Genomic DNA, 21447 nt, shown 5'->3' on the forward strand with positions numbered 1-21447 from the left:
TTGGATATATACCCAGCAGCTTAATTCCTGGATCATGTGGTAGTTCTATTTTCACTAACTGAGGAATATCCATACAGCTTTTCCATTGTGGCAGCACCAATTCACAGTCCCACCAACAGTGTACTAAGGTTCTCTTTCCCATATAACCTCAGTAATATTTGTTATTCATAGACATTTAGATGCTAGCCATTTTGACAGGTGTGAGGTGATATGTCACTGTGGTTTTAATTTGGATTGCGCTAATGATTAGTGTTGGTGAGCATTTCTTAAAATGTGCCTATTGTCCATGTACATTTCTTCTTTGAGAAAAATGTCTATTCAGATTATTGACCCATTTTCTATTAGTGTACCTACAGATTCTTTTGAGTTTTCTATAATAACACATATTATCTTGTAAAAATTATGATTCTTTTTTGTCTCTTTCCAATTTTTGTGTCATTAATATATTTTTTTTTCATTGTGCTAATTAGGAATATGAGTACAGTCTTTAATACAGGCTGTTTGTGGAAAACCTTATATAACTTATTATTTTAAAAGTATTTTCCCATGATTTCCCAAGTTTTCAAGATTGATATTGTGCCATATGAGTCTTTTGTAGATAATCTTCATCATGTTATGGAAGTTTTCCTTGTTTCTCAGATTTTTAAAGATTTTCTTAATACTAGGAAGACACATCAGACTTTTACAATACTTATTCTGAATCTGCCATGTATGCTCTTTATCATGTTTACTATGTTGATGCATTAAATGGTATTTATAGATTTCATTCCCTGGCTTTTTCTATGATCAAATTGCCAACATCTGTTTGATCAGAGAAAAAAAGAAATTCCAGAAAAATATCTATTTCTGCTTCATTGACTGTGCTGAAGCCCTTGACTGTGTGGATCACAACAAACTGTGTGGATCACAACAAACTGTGGAAAATTCTTTAAGAGATGGGAATACTAGACCACCTTCAGTTCAGTTCAGTTCAGTTCAGTCACTCAGTCGTGTTTGACTCTTTGCGACCCCATGAATCGCAGCACACCAGGCCTCCCTGTCTATCACCGTCTCCCAGAATTTACTCAGACTCATGTCCCTCGAGTCGGTGATGCCATCGAGCCATCTCATCCTCTGTCACCTCCTTCTCCTCTTGCCCCCAATCCCTCCTAGCATCAGGGTCTTTTCCAATGAGTCAACACTTCGCATGAGGTGGCCAAAGTACTGGAGTTTCAGCTTCAGCATCAGTCCTTCCAGTGAACACCCAGGACTGATCTCCTTTAGGATGGACTGGTTGGATCTCCTTGCAGTCCAAGGGACTCTCAAGAGTCCACCTTTAGGAGGCACATTACCTGCTTTCTAAGAAACCTGTATGCAACTCAATAAGCAACTGCTAGAACCAGACATGGGACAATGGACTGGTTCCAAATTGGGAAAGGAGTACATCAAGGCTATATATTGTCACCCTGCTTATTTAACTTATTGCAGAGTACATCATGCAAAATGCCAGTATTTTCTCAAACGGGAATCAAGATTGAGAATCAAGATTCTCAAACTGGGAGAAATATCCATTACTTCAGATATGCAGATGACACTACCCTAATGACAGAAAGTGAAGAGGAACTAAATAAAAAAACTCTTAAATAAGGTGAAGGCAGCTGCGTGGTGCTGAGGTGGCTGCGCGGCGTTGGAGCAGTGAGAACTAAAGAGCCTCTGGATGAAAGTAAAAGAGGAGAGTGAAAAAAGTTGGCTTAAAGCTCAACATTCAGAAAACAAAGATCATGGCATCTGGTCCCATCAGTTCATGGCAAATAGATAAAGAAATAGTGGGAACAGTGGCAGACTTTATTTTTTGGGGTTCCAAAATCACTGCAGATGGTGACTGTAGCCATGAAATGAAAAGACGCTTACTCCTTGGGAGAAAAGTTATGACCAACCTAGACAGCATATTAAAGAGCAGAGATGTTACTTTGCCAACAAAGGTCTGTCTAATCAAGGCTACGGTTTTTCTAGTAGTCATGTATGGATGTGAGAGTTGGACTATAAAGAAAGCTGAGTGCTGAAGAACTGATGCTTTTGAACTATGGTATTGGAAAAGATTCTTGAGAGTCCCTTGGACTGCAAGGAGATCCAACCAGTCCATCCTAAAGGAGATCAGTCCTGACTATTCATTGGAAGGACTGATGTTGAAGCTGAAACTCCAATACTTTGGTCACCTGATGCAAAGAGCTGACTCATTTGAAAAGACCCTGATGCTGGGAAAGATTGAAGGCAGGAGGAGACGGGGGCAACAGAGGATGAGATGGTTGGATGACATCACTGACTCAATGGACATGAATTTGAGTAAACTCCGGGAGTTGGTGATGGACAGGGAGGCCTGGCATTCTGCAGTCCATGGGGTTGCAAAGAGTCAGACACAACTGAGCGACTGAACTGAACTGAACTGAATTGGTGAAAGAGGAGAGTGAAAAAGCTGGCTTAAAACTCAACATTCAAAAAACTAAAATCGTGACATCCAGCCCCATCACTTCATGGCAAATAGATGGGAAAACAATGGAAACAGTGACTGATTTTACTTTCCTGGTTTCAAAATAACTGTGGACAGTGACTAAAGCCATGAAATTAAAAGACTCTTGCTCCTTAGAAGAAAAGCTATGGCAAACCTGGACAGCATATTCAAAAGCGGAGACACCAGTTTGCCAATAAATGTCTGTATAGTCAAAGCTATACTTTTATGAGTAGTCATGCATGGATGTGAAAGTTGGACCATAAAGAAGGCTGCGTGCCAGAGAATTGATGCTTTCAAGCTGTGGTGTTGGGGAAGACTCTTGAGTGTCCCTTAGACAGTGAGGAGATCAAATCAGTCAATCTTAAAGGAAATTATCCTGAATATTCATCAGAATGACTGATGCTAAAGCTCCAGTACTTTGGCCTCCTAATGCAAAGAGCCAAGTCATTGGAGAAGACCCTGCTGCTGGGAAAGATTGAAGGCAAGAGGATAAGCAGATGACAGAGGATGAGATGTTTGGATGGTGTCACCGGTTCAAAGGACAAAAGTTTGAGCAAACTCTTATACATGATCTTGAAAACTTTGATTACCATTGAAACGATATGTTTTAGGAATATCTTGTAGCACTTCATTTTAATATTCACCTGGGCCTTGTGTTTTCCTTGTGAGTTTCATTATGAATATTTTAATTAATTTAGAATTTATAGAGGAATCCAGGTTTTTCTGTTATTTCCATGCAAGTTACATTTTAATAGAAATGTTATTTTTATCAGAATCCTCAAAAGTTAAATAATAGTTGTTTTCACATGCAGCTATCTGTGATGTCTAATCACTGATATCTTTTGTGTGTGTCTCTTTCCTCTTTGTTTCTTGCTCAGTCTAGCTAAAGATTTTTGCCTTATTTTATTTTTTCGAAGAACAAATATTGCATTTATTCCTTTTACTTATGTTTATTTCTTTGCTTATCTGTACTATCACCTTCAGTTTTTTGTTTTCCTTGGCTAAATTATTTTCAGTGTCTACAAATACATCAGTATACTAACCTATTTTTTGGTAATAAAAATTTCAAGTACAATAAAAATACCTTTTATTTAGAGATTCTGTTCTTAGCTTCAGTTTGTCTTTTTATATCTAATAGTCCTTGTGAAATGGTGAATTTTGTGACCTTATTATAGATTTTATTTCATTAATTATATATTTTATTTAAATTATTGCTGTCTCTGTTGTTTTATGACCTCATCTATTAGCCTTTACTAAAAAGGCTACATAATTATTTCCTTTGAATATAAACATGTCATATTAGTTATGTGTTCAAATCTGTCAGGATCATTTTGGATTAAGATTCTTTCATCCAGAATATTAAATATTTGTTATCTTTACATTGATTAAAATGTTTAAGTTACTGATAAAAAATTATATAAAAGGAAAGGCCTATGGCAATACTAAAGATTTCTGTGGAATAACATCGATTCCTTGATCTTATATTTTATGTATGGTCAATCATATCATTAACATTACACATAACTCAGCTTTCTCTTTACAAGTTGCCTCGAAAATATTCAGAACTGATACTAAAATATTGCTTTTCAAAGAAAAAGTCAGTGTGATGGCATAGATGTGTGTGTGTTTGTGGAATGGGGGCAAGTGTTAATAAACATCCAGACTTGTTACTTGAAAACTATTGGAACTATTAAACAACCTATAGAAACACCACTATAGAAACACCCTATTAAACACCACTATAGAAACATTTTACATTTCTTCATATAGATCTAGTAAGTACTGCTTAGGAAAGTCAAGGCCTTATCTCAGTGGAGAGATGCAGTGAAAGTTGCATTGTCTACCTGCTTCGCTGGTGTGAAGTTCTGACCTCCACCTACTTGTTCATATAGGCTCCTGTGAAACTCCTGCAACTAGAATGACTGGATGAATTATCAAAAGGAAAACTGTTACTTCAGGTCAAAGAAGAGAAAAAAAATGATTCAACTGAAAGTAAAAGAATAACTTCTATTATATAGGCCCAAATAGGTAGTCTGTTGTGTGTTTGTATGTGCATAACTTTACGATAAATGATGAGGCTTTGAAATTTTTTTTATTGAAATATAGTTAATGTACAACATTACATAAGTTACAGATATATAGTATAGTGAATCACAATTTTAAAGGCTATGCTACACTTATAGTTATTATAAAATACTGGCCACATTTCCTGCATTGAACAACATGTCCTTGTAGCTTATTTTATACATAACAGTTTGTACTCCTCAAACCCCAACCCCATAAGGCTTTGAAATATTTTAAATATAGACAGGTTGAAGGCAAATATAATTTATTCTAGTGACATAATTGATTATTAACTTAGTGAAATTATTTTCTAACTAAAGCATTTATTAAAATATACATTTTTCAAAATAAATTAGTAAACAATTTAGTCACTTTATTTCTCATTTAAACATAAATATAGATAGTAATGAGAAATGTTAAGATTGTGTCCATCAGTACCAGTAAAATGCAAATTTTCTTACTTATAAATTTGATTCTTTAATATTGTTAGCAGATTTCCCCAAGGTTGAATCTGTATTTACACATTTCAAAATATGATTTTGACTAATTTAAATGGAGCAGGAGAACACGCACTCACCTATAATAAACTGACATTAAAGAGCAATAGTAAGAGTGAGGCCTAATAGCTTGTGCCTCTAATCCACAGAAGGCCTGACCCTAATGGCCAAGAGCACTTCAATTAAGTTTCATAGCTCTTCATTACATTTCCTCAATATATGCATCTGATGTGATTGTTTTTGCTCTCACAAGAGAATGGGACTTTTGATAAGGGTTAGAGGTAACTTTGGATATTATATTATTTAATTCTAATGGGAAATCTTCTTAGATTTTTAGAAACAACTATTCAGTGGTACTCTTTCTTCTTCTTTGGATTATTATTGTTTCCTATTTTTGCACAAAATAATTAGTTCCATTGTTAGTTTTATTCTCTGTGCTGGTTCTGTTTTTATAACACAAGAATGCAAAACAATTGCTTTTCGTGACAAAATCAGAGGAAGAGAAACAGCAGCAACCCAGCTTAATAAGGTTATATTCAAACAGTCTCCCATATCTTATGAAGATCTTTGTGTTAAAGCTTTAAGTGGTTCATTGAACAGAGAAATATATTTATTTCATATATATCAGAAGTTGTGATTCTTAGGTAAAATATATCCAGAGAGACAAGCTATTGGTGAGCAGATTTTCAACATATAGCATTGTACAACAGAGGGATGATTGAGATTTAAAAGACATATACATATTCCTGCCAAGTAATGATAAAATGTTAGCAGCAAGAAGAGAGAGTGAACAACTGGTGTGAATGACACTAGCATGCAAACACTTGTACACACACATACACAAATCCAAACACTGAGAAGTAATGTGTATCTTGGTAAATAAAGCTCTTAGATGCTATGGCACAATATTCGATGTCAGGAGACAGGAGGAAACAATAATAAGTCTCATCTAAGGGATTTGAAATAATAAAGATACTAATTGGGTACATTGCTCACTCTTGCTAGGTCATAGAAACAAGTTCACATGACTCTATCTGTAAGTGAGTGCAAGCAGGGAGGAGAGTTTTTATCAAATAAAATATGATATATTGTTTAGTCAGGCACATGAAGTAGATCTAAACTAGGAAAGACATAGGGAGATATAAAATGTTTATACATAGATGCAAAATTAAGCAAAGTTTTATATGATTGCTATTTATATACTTTATTTTTTTTTACCAACTACCTTCTTTTTTTACATAAAAATATGCTTTTAGGACTCATTTATGTTGATATGAATAGTTCTAGTTTGTTCACAATGGTTCAGGGTACAGATACATTTAGTAAAATATACAGAAATTCAAGAGGATAATAAACATGAATTCAGAATTTTAAGCACCTCTGTGTGGAAGAGGAATACAATTGATAAATATTTAACTCTTAAGTTTTATTTGCTAATAGGGACTTCCCTGGTGGCTCGGATGATAAAGAATCTGCCTGCAGTGTAGGAGATACAGGTTCCATCCCTGGATTGGGAAGATCCCTTGGAAAAGAGAATGGTCTCCCACTTTAGTACTCTTGCCTGGAGAAATCCATGGAAAGAGGAGCCTGGCGGGCCTCTGTGAGGTTGCAAAGACTCAGACACAACTGAGCAACTAACACTTTCACTTTTATTTGCTAATAGTGGAGGTAAGTATTTTTATATTTTTATACATTTTATATATCTGAAATATTTCAAAATAAATTAAAACCCTCTCCAAAATGTTTGACAACACAGCTAATAGATTAATGGTCATAGTACATATTGTAGTTACTTAATGATAGAAATGAAGTAGGAATACCATAAAGTAGAATTTGAAAAGTATCTGATGTTAGAACTGAGGGCGCTGAAGCATGCGTGCACTACAACTCTGCCCTATGGAGTATTTTTTTTAGTTTCCATCTTGGTCAGAAGCAAACATTTCTCTCCATAATGAAACGTTCTTCTACTAAGAAGGGTCAACAATAACGGATCTTAAATAAATATTAGTATTTTTTATACCCTAGTAATTTTTACATCAAATCTTATATCGCAGTCCACATAATTTTTCAGATGCAGTTGTGTATTTGTACAGACTTGTACAAATATATATAAAAATGTTTATTGAGTGACTGTGTGTGTAGGTGTGGGTGTGTGTGAACATGCATACTTCCTCATTCAGTTCTGCATAGGTTTGATTTATATCTCGTCCTGAATTATCTGCGGTCATTTATTTTTACCCAATTATTTCTAGTAAACAGAGGCCCAAAATAGAATTTTACTATGCTTTACAGTCTGTAGAAGACAATAGATTATGTGTGCTGTGTGCTAAACCCATTCAGCTGTGTCCAACTTCTTGTGATCACATGGAATGCAGCCCACCAGGCTCCTTTTTCCATGGGGATTCTTCAGACAAGAATACTGGAGTGGGTTGCCATGGCCTCCTCCAGGAGATCTTCCCAACCCAGGGATAGAAACCAGCGTTCACCCTTCTAGTAACAGCAATTTAGCCTGAAACTGCTGGAGCCTATCAGAGATGAAACAGACAGGGGCCAAAAGGGTGGTCATCAATGGGCCCAGAAAAGGAAGTCAAGATTTGGGGTGATGGCTGCAAGGTGTGTGACTTTCTTCTTATTGACTGGTGGTGAGACAACAAGAGAGTGCTCTAGGAATATTGTGCTCAGCCTGAAATTACCATCCTCCACCTGGGTGGGGCCCAAGTTACTGCAAAAGAACTCAAAGATATTGTTATATATATATTCCTTGAGTAGGAACCATGATCCTGCCCCAAGGCTGTATGATTGATCCTCCCCTGTTTCTGTATTTCCTCCCTTCCCTGATTAGCAACAGTTTGAATCTGCCCTTTCAAACTCAGAAAAGGTCAAGGAGGCTGAATGAAGTCTGTATTCTACAAATAAGAAACAAGGGACACAGACACCAAAGCCCCACAGAGTCCTGCTCAGTTTGAATTCAGGGAACTGAGTAACTATTGTTCTGTCATCTTCCTGTCAAAATGGGGCATAGCGCTGCCTCAATTTGGAGAATAGACACTGAATTGAAAGTGTTTCTGAATTCCAAGTCCTGTGTCTAATCCTTGCATGATTAAAACCTCAGTCCCTTGGTCTGCCATTTTGATGCTACAAACCTATTAGAAGAGTTGGAGGAGTGACAACTGGAATTTTTATAGACAAAATAAATCTCATTTCTTTTCAGAAAAATAAGCCTGAAATCCAGTCTGGACCTGGCACTTCAGGGAGACTTGTAGCCAGGTAGCCAGTTGCTTAGTATTATAAAGAGTAAGATTGCAGTTACTAGCTGCCAGAAGACATTGTTCTGAGAATGTCTGGTGGCATCCAAATCTAACAGCTCAGAAAACTCAAGTTCTTAGCAATACAAGGACAAGTCTGAAATTATACCCATAGTGTCACCTAGTCATTTCCTTATATGAGGCACCATAGCTACTCTATTTTGGTTTTTAATTGTAATATTCTCCTTAATAGCCAAAGCAGATGTCACCATTAATGATGTTAGTGTTTCTCTAGGTAGGAGAAGATGCAGGAATTGGGACTCATAAAACCTGGAATTATCTAACTCTCTGAAGGCCTGTTCTTCCAGTTTTTTCCAGAGCAGAGAGTGCCTCATACCGGTTCTCCACCCTGAACTCCTTTCAGGGGTGTTGGAGGTTAGCAGCTGCAGTGGCCATGATTCAATATGTGTAGAGATAGATGGCAAGTGCCAGTTTCCAGTTGGCAGAGCCCCTTAATGGTAATAAATTTGGCCATGGTTTGGGGGGTGCATTTCATGACCATTTTACCCCATGGTGCTGAGGATGCTCATTCCCAGGTCTGGCAGGGATTTTGCTGGGAGGCCATTCAATGTGATGTTACTGGACTAGGTCATAAAACAGCATCCCAAAGTCTCTGGACCACCTGTCTATATTAGCCTCTTATGGTCCAGGAAAATATTCCCTCTTGTTGCTTATTCTCATATCTAGAGTTACACTATTAACAACCATTGTTCTCATATGGAACTATATGTTATTTTATCAGCAGTTCAGTCACATATTTAATAATGTAAGAAACAATTTTTATAAAAGATGTGAAATACAAATAACATAGCTAGTAGTATTAGTAAAGTCATAAGTAAGAATTAAGCCAAAAACTTCCCTAAGGTGCAGCCCTGTAATATCTCAGGTCATCTGACTTAGTCTATTCTGCACCAATCCTTGTCTTTCAAGGAAATTATATATTGGCATTGTCTGTAAAGCACACAGCCCTGTTTCCTAGTGTTACTAGACTGATTATGCTTAGCATGATTTGTTTTCAACATAGCAGAGGTTTTAAACTTAAATGACCATAGCCTAGTATTAAGCATAGAGAGCCATCCTGTAACTGTGGGAGTTTTCCTCTCAACAGATGAGGTTGTAGTTTTTGATTGAGTGTGAGGGACCCTAAAAGAAAATTTAAATCTATGGCCAGGGTCAGAGTTAATTGGTCAGGTGAGAGGAATCCATCTAGTAATATCAATAGTGATCTGAACATGACTATAATTTTTCCTTCAAAGTAAATATCCTCAGGGCCAACCAATCAGAGCTTTGTAATGGAGAAATTCACCAGGTAACCCAGAACTGCTACACACAGGTATTGGCCATAAACCCAACAATTGGATTGATTTCTAAAACTCATACAGGATCATGCCTATGAGAGAAAAACATTAGATTCATATGCAAATGTCCAAGAAGTAAAAAAAAAAAAAAACACTATAAATGATCATACAAGTCATGTCAAAGATAGATTATAAGGTGGCCTTAATATTGCAATATACTGTAATGTTGTTTACATAATTGGCATTTAGTAAGGACAATTCATGTGTGATGGAAATAGAACTTAACCTTAATCAGATCAAGGTTTAAGTTCTTCCATTATCTGTGTCACTTTGGAACCTTTTATTAATGTTCTTGGTCTTTATTTTTTGAAACTGTGATACAAAGATACTCAACTCAATAACCTTGAAGCCCTCTTATGATATGAACATTTTTATGGTCAGTTCTTATCAGTCAAAATAACTGCAAAGAAAAGTAATAAGCTGGTAGAAGATATAAAGATTTTCTGAGTATATGATATTGAGGTAACATCCTTAATTTTCCCTGTTATTCCTACTTATATAGTTACTGAATTGAAATTCATGCACCTTATGTACAAGGAGAGAATTTTTGGTTAAAATCAAATAAAGTGTTAACTTACAAACTCAATCTTCAAAGTTAACAGTGCATGTCTTTTTATCTTGTATAATAATATTCTGTTGAAGGAAACACAAATGTTCCTTATGAAGTATAAAAAATAATATTTAAATAAGTTTTTCATTAGCCATTTGGAGCTATGAAACCAGAGTTAGGTTAGCAGACAAAATCTACACTATAGATTAGAGCTATCTTTATGAGAATCCAGCCTAAGTGAAAGAAACAATGAGAAAATGAATGTGAAACCTTACAGGAAATATGTTGTCAGTCCAGGAATTATCCAGTTACTTCAGACTATCAAAAATTTATGCTCCTGTCTCCATAATACTGCACGTGTCCAAAATTTCTGGATGCTTAATACTTTAAATGCTTCTAGAGAAAAAAAAAAGACTTAATAGAAAGTTAGCAAGGAATTTGCAGAGGAGCAATGTCAAGGCAAAGTGCTAGCCTGTGGTACATGTCCAAAACCCTAACAGAAATGTACAAGGTACATATGTTTGCGATTGTGGTTTTAAAATCAGAAGCAAATTAGTGTGCTCAGTGTCTCCAAACCTGATCTGGATTTGCTTTACTTACAAATAAAGCAGCTGCAGTTTCAAAGACTTAAAAATGATAATTTAAGGTAGAACCTAGCGCTTGTTCCTGCTAATATAAGCACATTAATTGCCATCTGCAATTATTAAGGCTCAGATCTGTTTTAAGCATCAGCCATGAGTTAGGTTCTTTTGCTGGTTTGAAGACTTCAGTTATTTAGGCTCTGCAAGCACCACTTTATTAATCTCTATCTAGAGTTGTTAAAAGAATTTAACTTATATAAAGTACTGAGATTTTCTCAAGTCATATTCAATTCAGTTCAGTTCAGTCGCTCAGTCGTGTCCGACTCTTTGTGACCCCATGAACCACAGCACACCAGGCCTCCCAGAGTTCACTTAAACCCATGTCCATTGAGTCGGTGATGCCATCCAACCATCTCATCCTCTGTCGTCCCCTTCTCCTCCTGCCCTCAATCTTTCCCAGCATCAGGGTCTTTTCAAATGAGTCAACTCTTCACATCAGGTGGCCAAAGTACTGGAGTTTCAGCTTCAGCATCAGTCCCTCCATTGAACACCCAGGACTGATCTCCTTTAGGATGGACTGGTTGGATCTCTTTGCAGTCCAAGGGGCTCTCAAGAGTCTTCTCCAACACCGTAGTTGAAAAGCATCAATTCTTCGGCGCTCAGCTTTTCTTTATAGTCCAACTCTCATGCAATAAAAGATCACTATTATTTTGTAGTGTTGATATTATTACTCATCTGATTTAGGCCATGGATCATATTATTTATCAAAAGCAATAAAGTATATAAATTTATTGACATTGAAATCTGTGTCAGGCACTCAGCTAAATACTTAAATTTTATTAACCAACTTAAGCCTAGAAACCATCTTAGGAAATATTCATTACTAGCATTCACATCTCAGAAATGAAGAAACTGAGGTTTAGAGAGTATGAGGAAATTGTTCAAGAACCTGCAGCTAGTAAGTATTGAAGGTGGAATTAAATCTTGAGTCTGGCAGGCCCCAGGGCTTGTTCTCAAGAAGTATTAAATAAACTGCCATGCAAGTAGAATATGACTTTAGAAACTCAGTCGTGGAAAGACCAGTGTTAAACTGATTTCAATTATTTCTTTTGTGAGAATTTAATTCTCACAAAATTAGGTTTGAAATTTTGTACTGGGTACCTTCTTCTCTCAATGAGATAGATATTATTAATAGAAGTGTTGTCTTCCCCTCCACATCCCATTCTCCCAATCATTAGGTTAAGAACAGTATGGGTAAATAATCTCATAATCTCAAGAGCCCAGTGTTAGTGCTAGACTAAGAACTCAGCCTTCACTTATCCTGTGAAATTGCCTTTCTCTTTTGGCCTGTAGCTCTGCTTGTGACTGAAAATTAAACTTAGCTCTCAAGTCCCAGGGTTCCTTAAGAAAATAGAAAACTAATAGCAACCCAATGCTTACATCGCCATCTAAGAAAAAAATTGACTTTCAAGTATGAATGAATGAAAACAGCCAACACAGAGAGGTTTTATTGTATAAATATATACATGGATCAAATCTCAATATAGTGTATAAAACCAAATCAGTAGAAATTAAATATTAGATTTAAATGTGTTAATATCCCTTTAACATGCCTGTCTCAAATGTGTAATAAAAGTTTTCAGATTAAAGATTATAATGAGTAACATTATTATATTATATTTCCCTGGATTAAAAATATTTAACATAAACATTTGAAAGAAATAAATTTTGTCATTCTCTTTGACTTTATGCTTATGTTTTCGATTTATACTTTAAAGTTTGAAAACAGAGAAATAAATTATGTGGCTGCCTCACATTAGTGTGAAAACTCCTCTGACACTGTAAAAATAGCAACAGCATTAAGTTACTTAAATAATTTGTGGTGTTTGAAGAAAGCTCATTAGCACCTTGTAAATTTTCACATAGCCTGTGTTATAACTTCATTTCTAGAAGAGCTATCATAGCACAAAAACAAATCCCATGTGCAATTAATAACTGAAAGATTCATTGAATGATTTTGAATAGAAGATGCTACATAATAAAGAACAAATTCTCGAATTAGTGTATAAAACATTAATAAAAGTTATACTAGTAACAGCTATTCCTTCCTATTCTCCTTAAAAATTTGTTCACGCACTTATAGCTTAGTCCTTTACTACAGTTTCTGCAATTTAGTAGATAATTCTATTCAAAATAAAGTCAGTTTATTTTATGGTTTGGATCACATTCTTTTAAAATTTCAATGCATTGTATTTCTGCAAATATGATTTTTGCTTTTTCATTCTTTGATAGAAATATTGTAAAAGAATTTTTCAGAATTCAATATGTCCCATCAATAGTATTAAGATTTAGTATTCAAAAGATAAGTTTATAGGGAAGAGGTAGAATCTTCTTTATTAATGTAACTGCATTTTCACTCAAATAACCACAGACTGAGCAGAGCTTCTGACATGGAAATTAAGACCAACAGCTAACAGGAAGAGACGATGTGATCCTAGTTCTAAAAAGCTCCTTAGGAACCAGTGAAGAGACAGCAGAATTTATCTCTGCTACAGCCTTTACTTCCTCCACAACTCAGGCTTTCCAGCTCTCACCACCAAACCTCCTGGGGAAGGAGAAAAGGTGACAGAACTGGGAGTCACTTGATGTCATCATTGTAAGCCTTTGAGGGTATGAACTTGGAAAGGTGACTCCCAAGCACACAGGAAATGGGTCCTCAAAAAAAAAAAAAAGAGTTACCATAAGATCACACAATTCCACTTCTGAGTATTTATGCAAAAATAATGAAAATATCAAAGGGATGTCTGCCCTCCTGGGTTTGTTGCAGCATTATTCACAATAGTCAAGGTATAGACACCTACCTCCCTGTAACAGATCAAATGGATAAAGATTATAGATACAGATGTACAACCAAATATTCAGTAGTGAGAAGGAGGAGTGTCCTTCATTTCTAACAGCGTGCTTTTCCCTGGAGATCATAAGCTAAGTGAGATAATCCAAAGGAAAGACACTGTATGACTGTAGCTTTCATGTGAGTCTAAGGAAGCCAAACTAGAAAGGGAGTGGCGGCTGCCAGGATGGTGCTGGGAGGAGGGGAATAGGAGAGGTGTTTCAGGGCACAAACGTGCAGCTAAGAAGTTCTGGAGAGCCAATGCACAGTGTAGTGAACACAGACAGCCATGTTTTATTAAAATCGTCAAGATTCCTGAGAGCTAGATATGAATTATTCTCACCACAAAAAAAGCAATGACAGGGGCTTCCCTCGTGGTCCAGTGGCTAAGACTTCACACTCCCAATGCAAGGTTTGATTCCCGGTCAGGGAACTAGGATCCTGCATGCCGCGACAAAAATCGAATATTCTGCATGCCGCAGCTAAGACCTGTCAGCCAAAAATTAAACAAACATTTTAAAAAGGAAAGAAAGGAAAAAAAAAAACCAAAAACGCATAGTGCACAAGGAATAAAGATAGTGGAATCTCCTCCCCCTACTGGACACTTGCTGAACTGCAGAATCCTCATGGCTACCCTTCCACTAACTTTCACCGCTAAGAACAGCCTGGTGAAAGAAATCCTGAAGGACCATGATAGGTGTCTATGGAGTTTGAGTATATATGTGGAAAAAGACTAATTACTTCTAATGAATTTTAAGATGATTTTATAGTCAAAAGTGATAAGTAAAAAATGTCCTTAGAAGATTATACAGGAGAATGTTAACCTGATTTTTGATTAAAAATTCTTAAAAAGAACTAGCCATGAAGATTGCTGTATTGCATCACATCTCAAAATATTATATATATTACCTATGTTATATATATGCTATATATATATATATATATATATATATATATATAGAGAGAGAGAGAGAGAGAGAGAGAGAGAGATTATGTATATAATCTCTCTCTATATATATAATCTGCCTGCAATGCAGGAGACCCAGATTCAATCCTTGGTTTGGGAAGATTCCCTGGAGAAGGGAATGGCAACCAACTCCAGTATTCTTGCCTGGAGAATTCCATGTACAGAGGAGCCCGGTGGGCTACAGTCCACGGGATTGCAAAGAGTTAGATACAATTGAGTGATTAATATTTTCCCTTTGATATTATGTGTGTGTATACACACACACACACACACACACACACATAAAGATTAAAAGGCAAGTGCACCTGAGATTTCATCCAGCAGCAGGGGAAATCTGATAACCACTGATTAAATTTTAAAAGGTACTCAAAGGCAGAAATAAAGTTGTTTTATGATAATGTTCTTACAACTGTGTTTTCAAACTACTAGTTCAAATGGCACATTTTTTCTCTACATGAGCTAATGAGACTCATTGGAAACCAGATACTTCAGACATCTAAATTTCCTTTAATATGTCCATCTCCCATTTTACTCCCCATACTCAACTTATTACAGAATTATAAAGTACTTTTGTTTCTTTAAACAAAAGGTAAAATAAGATAAAATAATATACAAAGTAAAATTCAAGTTTACCTTGTAGGGATGGCAACTCAGGTAATAAGATTTTGGAATAAATATGTGTGGAGATTTTTTTTTTCCCTCCATTTGATTCTATAGATTACACAGTCTGAATATGAACCTGCGCTGGCTATACTGATATGTCTTAAACCAATTTCACATTATGTGGAACAAATATAAGATGCAATTGGTCCAGACACATGTTGGCATGTTGGCTTTTTTGATGACATAGGACTTTTTAATTTTAAACCAAAGGACATATGAATTGAAAAAAAGAGAAATAAGCAATGTGAGAATTGAAGATAACAAAAGCAGACTATGTTCTGAAAGTAAGTTGTAGGAATCAGAAATTTAAGACTATATTAAAAAATCTGAAAATTTTAATATACATTCTCCAATTCCTGGTTTACCAGAAGAAATTCAAGTTTTGAGTTGCTCTACGATAATTGTGCATGCATGAAGTTAAAATGATAAATCTTAGTAAAATGCTATATAGTATATTAGTGATGTTATTTTATGCATGTATAATTCACAAAGTTTTGGTATACCAGAAAAGGATGGGACATCAGGCTATGTAAGAATATATACTAAGTATGCTACACAGCCTAATAAAGTGAAGTGAAGTCGCTCAGTCGTGTCCGACCCTTTACGACTCCATGGACTGTAGCCCACCAGGCTCCTTCTTCCATGGGACTCTCCAGGCAAGAATACTGGAGTGGGTTGCATTTCCTTCTCCAGGGGATCTTCCTGACCCAGGGATCGAACCCAGGTCTCCCGCATTGCAGGCAGACACTTTAACCTCTGAGCCACCAGGGAAGCCCCACACAGCATAATAATCTCCCTTAATTTTCTCAGGCCAATAATAAGAATGCTTATCAATGCACTATCAAAATATTTCAAGCGTTTAGAAGATTTGGTAAATGGCAGGCCAATCCTGCTTCTTAGTATCTACCCAAATGAACTGCAAACATGTTCACATGAAACACGGCATGCTGATATTTATAGCAGCTTTATTCATAATTCCCAAGAATTGGAATCAGCCAAACTGTCTTTCAATACGTAAGTGGATAAACATATATGTTCATCCATACTATGGGATTTACTTACTGATAAAAAATGAGTAATTAAATGATGAAAGAACATTAAAAAATGTTTAAATGCCTATTGCTGAGTGAAAGAAGCTAATTAGAAAACGCTACATACTATATTTTCCAACTATATGATGGGCAAAACAATGGAGACAGTAAAAAGATCAGTGGTTGCCAGGGTTTGAGGAAAAAAGGGAGGGGTGAGTAGATGAGGCACAGAGAACATTTAGGGCATGCAACTATCCTGCATGATCCTGTAATGGTGGACACAGGTCATTATAGGTTTTAAAAAACTTATAAATATACAACACAAGAAAAAAAACCTCAATGTATGAATTTTAGTTATTAATATTATATCAATACTGGCTCATCAGTTATAACAAATGTACCGATTAATGCAAGATGTTAATAACAGAAGAATCAGGAGACGGGAGAAGGTGAAGTTTATGGCAACTTTCTACATTATGCTCAATTTACTGAGTTTTGTGGCAACCTAAATATGCCTTTAAAAACAAATTTTTTTTGTTTGTTTTTAAAATCTGTTCACCATGGTTCTGGCCTGGGTTTCTAAATCATTTCTGGGGAGGCAGCAGGAACTAAAAGGTCAAAACCAAATTGAACACTGGCAAATTCAAAAGAGACTTCTGCATTTTAAATGTGGTAGGCAGAAACTTCTAGAGGCAAGATCACTATTTGTGTACTCTCACTCTTAGCAAACAGAGCTTCCCTCATAGTTCAGTTGGTAAAGAATCTGCCTGCAATTCTTTGAGACCCGATATAGGAGATCCGAGTTTGATTCCTGAGTCAGGAAGATTCCCTAGAGAAGGAAATAACAACCCACTCCAGTGTTATTGGTTGGAGAATCCCAATGACAGAGGGGCCAGGCAGACTACAGACCATGGGATCTCAAGAGTCAGACACGACTTAATGACTAAACCAACACCCATGACTTACCAAACACCCATGGACCAAATACCCATGAACTGTGGGGCTCTCCCCACCCCACTTCCAACCTACCCTCATATATGCTTGCACTCACATGGGGTGCACATGTACACACACTTGAACTCCAGGGTTACATTAGACCTTCACCTTCTCACAGTAACTTGTGGAGAGGAAGTTATGTCAAGAAAGAGTGGAGTTAATTTTACCATAAATCTGAAGAGTATGGGGACACGAAAATGTGTTTTTAATGAAAAAAGTTAGGAGATTCTTACCTCATTTCAAGCTTTTATGGATATGTATGAAATCAAACTCATTATTTCCTTAACCAGAGCAGGCTGTGCTCGGCAATCAATTAACTGCAGTTTCAGTCTATATATACCCTCACATGGAATCAGGATGCAAAGACAAGTGCAGTATGAGAATCAGTGGACTCAGGAAGCTCCTCATGCCAAAAGTAGGAAAACACTTCTAAATATGTGACAGCATGCATTAAGGCAATATGCATTAGTTATTTTGCATTGCATTTGTATGACTGTACATGTGTATCTTTGTGTTTGTGCTGTATGTGTGTGTTTAAAATTTCTGACCCCAACATGCCTTTGGAGGTTAGTCATTCAATTTCATTCAAATACTGAATTTCTCATGGCGATGTGATTGTTCGTAGTCCCATTTGTTTGTGTAGCCCACTCCTCTTCTGCTAAACTCTTTTTCATTCTCTGATTCCCAGATACAATGGCACTTCCTTTACGGAATTGTCCCTCATGCACCAGAGCAGGCCTAGTCCAAATTCTGTGCTTCCTTAACATTTGTTCAAACTTTTGCTAATGAAAGTAAAAAAACTATTGTATTCACCTGTTAGAATGCTACAATATTCATAAAAATATGAAACTTTCATGATGGGAGTTTTAACTTCTAATCTTGTAACACTAGTTTCCCAAAGCACATTTAAAAGTAGACATTTGATATATGTTTGTTTCTTGGTGTGTGACCTGGCATTCCAAGTCATAATACCAAGCAGTTTTTGAAATATTCTTTTGAGGAAGATGTTTGCCAGTTTTTTTTTTTCTCATTTTAAATTTATTTTTAGTTTTTCTTTTTTTGTAAACAAATGATTGATGAAATAATGCAACACCTTAAATTCAAAAACATGGCGTGGTTTTCCAACCGTCTGTGGATGCGGTGTCTGATCAATCTATTATATAGGATTAATACAAGTTCATGCTTTTTGCGTTATGGTGAGACATTAAAGAATCCAATTTATTGGTTGAAGCACAAGTATAATAATCCTTGAATGTGATCAAAACTATGCAGAGACATGCGTTTGAATCCACTATCTTGAGACTTAACGTCGTACTGTGGTCCATCCATCTTCATCAGTCTCATTTTTAGTACCACGAAGAGATTCCCTATCTTTCTCAGCTCTCCAGGAGGTCTTCTCTTTCTCACCTTCCCTTTCTCGGTCTCGATCTCTCGAAAGAGCTGCAGAAGGAACACGACGAGGGGTATCCCTCTCTTCCGCCCGGTCATCTTTCCTGTCATCAGCACGTCTCCAAGAACTTACTTCCTCGCGCTCTGATCTGAGAGGCGGTCCTCTTCGGTCCCTGTCGTCTTGTCTGTCCCTTAGATCACGGCGATCATCGCTCTCACGACGCCGGTCATCGCGGTCCCTATCGTCACGACGACCTGCATCTCTCCATGTTTGCCAGTTTTATCACAGAGAAACAGGGACCCAAAGAAAGTGTGACATACTCATAATCACAACACTAGTAATATTGAATTCAGTCATGTCCAATCCAGAGCATATTTTTTGTTGAAAAGATAAAAGGTAGCTGCCTAACAGCACCATTAACAACCAGTATTGTTATTATTATTAAGACTTATTGAATGTTTAACATCTACCACCCATTGCCCTGTGCAATGGTTTCATCTTTTCTAATTCTCAAAGCAACTTATGAAGAAAATTCTACTGTCATTATGTCAATGAAGAAGCCGAAGAACAGAGATTTCAGAAACTTTCACATGGCACTGAGCATTAGGTCCAAGAAATACCCAAAGTCAAAGATAAACCAAAAACTTCTTTTTCAACTACACCCCCAGTTATTTTATTAATTCCTTTAGGAATTCTAGACTTGAAACAAATATACTACCAGCTATCTATTTCCCCATCAAAGATGGCTTTATTTTGGATGAGCAAAGAATTAAAATTTTAAGTCTGTGACCATGGCAAACCCCATGCAAGTCCCAAGCATATCAGGGAGAGAAACACTTAAGAGCGGAGGAGGAAGTTGGGAGGTACAACAAACAATAGGTGCACAACTTTTCATTGACTGAGTTCTTACTAGGAAAGAAGGGGAATCTTTCTTCTTCCTGTTGAGCTCTGCTCTTGTTTTTGGACAGGAGAACTCGCCTTCTGGCCTCCCAACACTGTGTAAGTGTCGTTTCTATTTACTGATTCTCTATGGATGAAATTTAGTAATGCAAATATATATGCTATGTTGTTTATGTCATTTAAATTCATTTAAATAAAATATTATATTGATATTTTCATAATATACTGAAAACATACTAAGCAATGGTCAGTAAATTGACTTTGATTCTAAACTCCAAAAATACATTGGAAAAACATTTCACCTTCATTTTACATATGAGTAAATTCAAGTTTAGAGGCAGGAATTGGATTTCATAAAAATATAATTGCTCTAATTCAAAATGGAAATAATTTTCTCCTTTATATTCATTAACTGAAAATAAGTAACCAAAGTGCCTGTAATGAAAGACAAGGGAAAGTAGACTTAGTCTATGGTTCTAATTACAGAACCACTGGTTTTCCTTAGGTAGACAAATATTCCATTACAAATTATTTCCCAAATCCTTTGCTATAATACAATGTTATTATTATAATCTTGGCAATTCAATATGGTATTTGGCATACTGGAAATTGTGTCAAAAATAAAATTATGCATTTTAATTCAAACCTTAAAGTTTAGAAGGGAAAACAATCTCAATATTCCTTTCCAATAAAACAAATATTTAAATTTACTTCAAATGTATTAGTTAGATTGACTTAAAGCTATGGAACATTTTACTATTGTTTCTTACCCCCAGAAAATTAATCTCATTTCCTTAAATTAGCTAAAATAAGGGCTTACTTGGTAGCTCAGATGGTAAAGAATCAGCCAGCAATGCGGGAGACCTGAGTTCAAGCCCTGGCTTGGAAAGACCCCCGGAGAAGGGCTTGGCAGCCCACTCCAGTATTCTTTCCTGGAGAATCCTCGTGGTCAGAGGAGCCTGGAGGGCTGCAGTCCATGGGGTTGCAAAGAGTGGGACATGACTGAGTGACTAAGCACAGCACAGCTAAAATAAGTCGTCTCCTAAAGATAAAAACATTTTGTTTTTCTTCAGTTTTCCTGCTTGCTGTGGTACATAGACTAGAATTCAGTGATGGTCGTATTCAACAGTCTTCAGCACATTAAAACTTCTCTTTTTTCCTTAAAACTGCAAAATCAGAAGATACCAGCCTGGTTTCTTAATAATGTTTCAGTGAGAAATCATGTCAGACCTCATTCATGACATTTTTTTTTCATTTATTTTTATTAGTTGGAGGCTAATTACTTTATAATATTGTAGTGTTTTTTGTCATACATTGACATGAATCAGCCATGGATTTACATGTATTCCCCATCCCGATCCCCCCTCCCACTTCCCTCTACCCGATCCCTCTGGGTCTTCCCAGTGACCAGGCCCGAGCACTTGTCTCATGCATCCAACCTGGGCTGGTGATTTGTTTCACCCTAGATAATATACATGTTTCATTGCAGCACTGTTTATAATAGCCAGGACATGGAAGCAACCTAGATGCCCATCAGCAGACGAATGGATAAGGAAGCTCTGGTACATATACACCATGAAATATTACTCAGCCATTAAAAAGAATTCATTTGAATCAGTTCTAATGAGATGGATGAAACTGGAGCCCATTATACAGAGTGAAGTAAGCCAGAAAGATAAAGACCATTACAGTATACTAACACATATATATGGAATTTAGAAAGATGGTAATGATAACCCTATATGCAAAACAGAAAAAGAGACACAG

The sequence above is a fragment of the Cervus canadensis genome, chromosome 1, assembly GCF_019320065.1.
Source record: "Cervus canadensis isolate Bull #8, Minnesota chromosome 1, ASM1932006v1, whole genome shotgun sequence".
Taxonomy (NCBI): domain Eukaryota; kingdom Metazoa; phylum Chordata; class Mammalia; order Artiodactyla; family Cervidae; genus Cervus; species Cervus canadensis.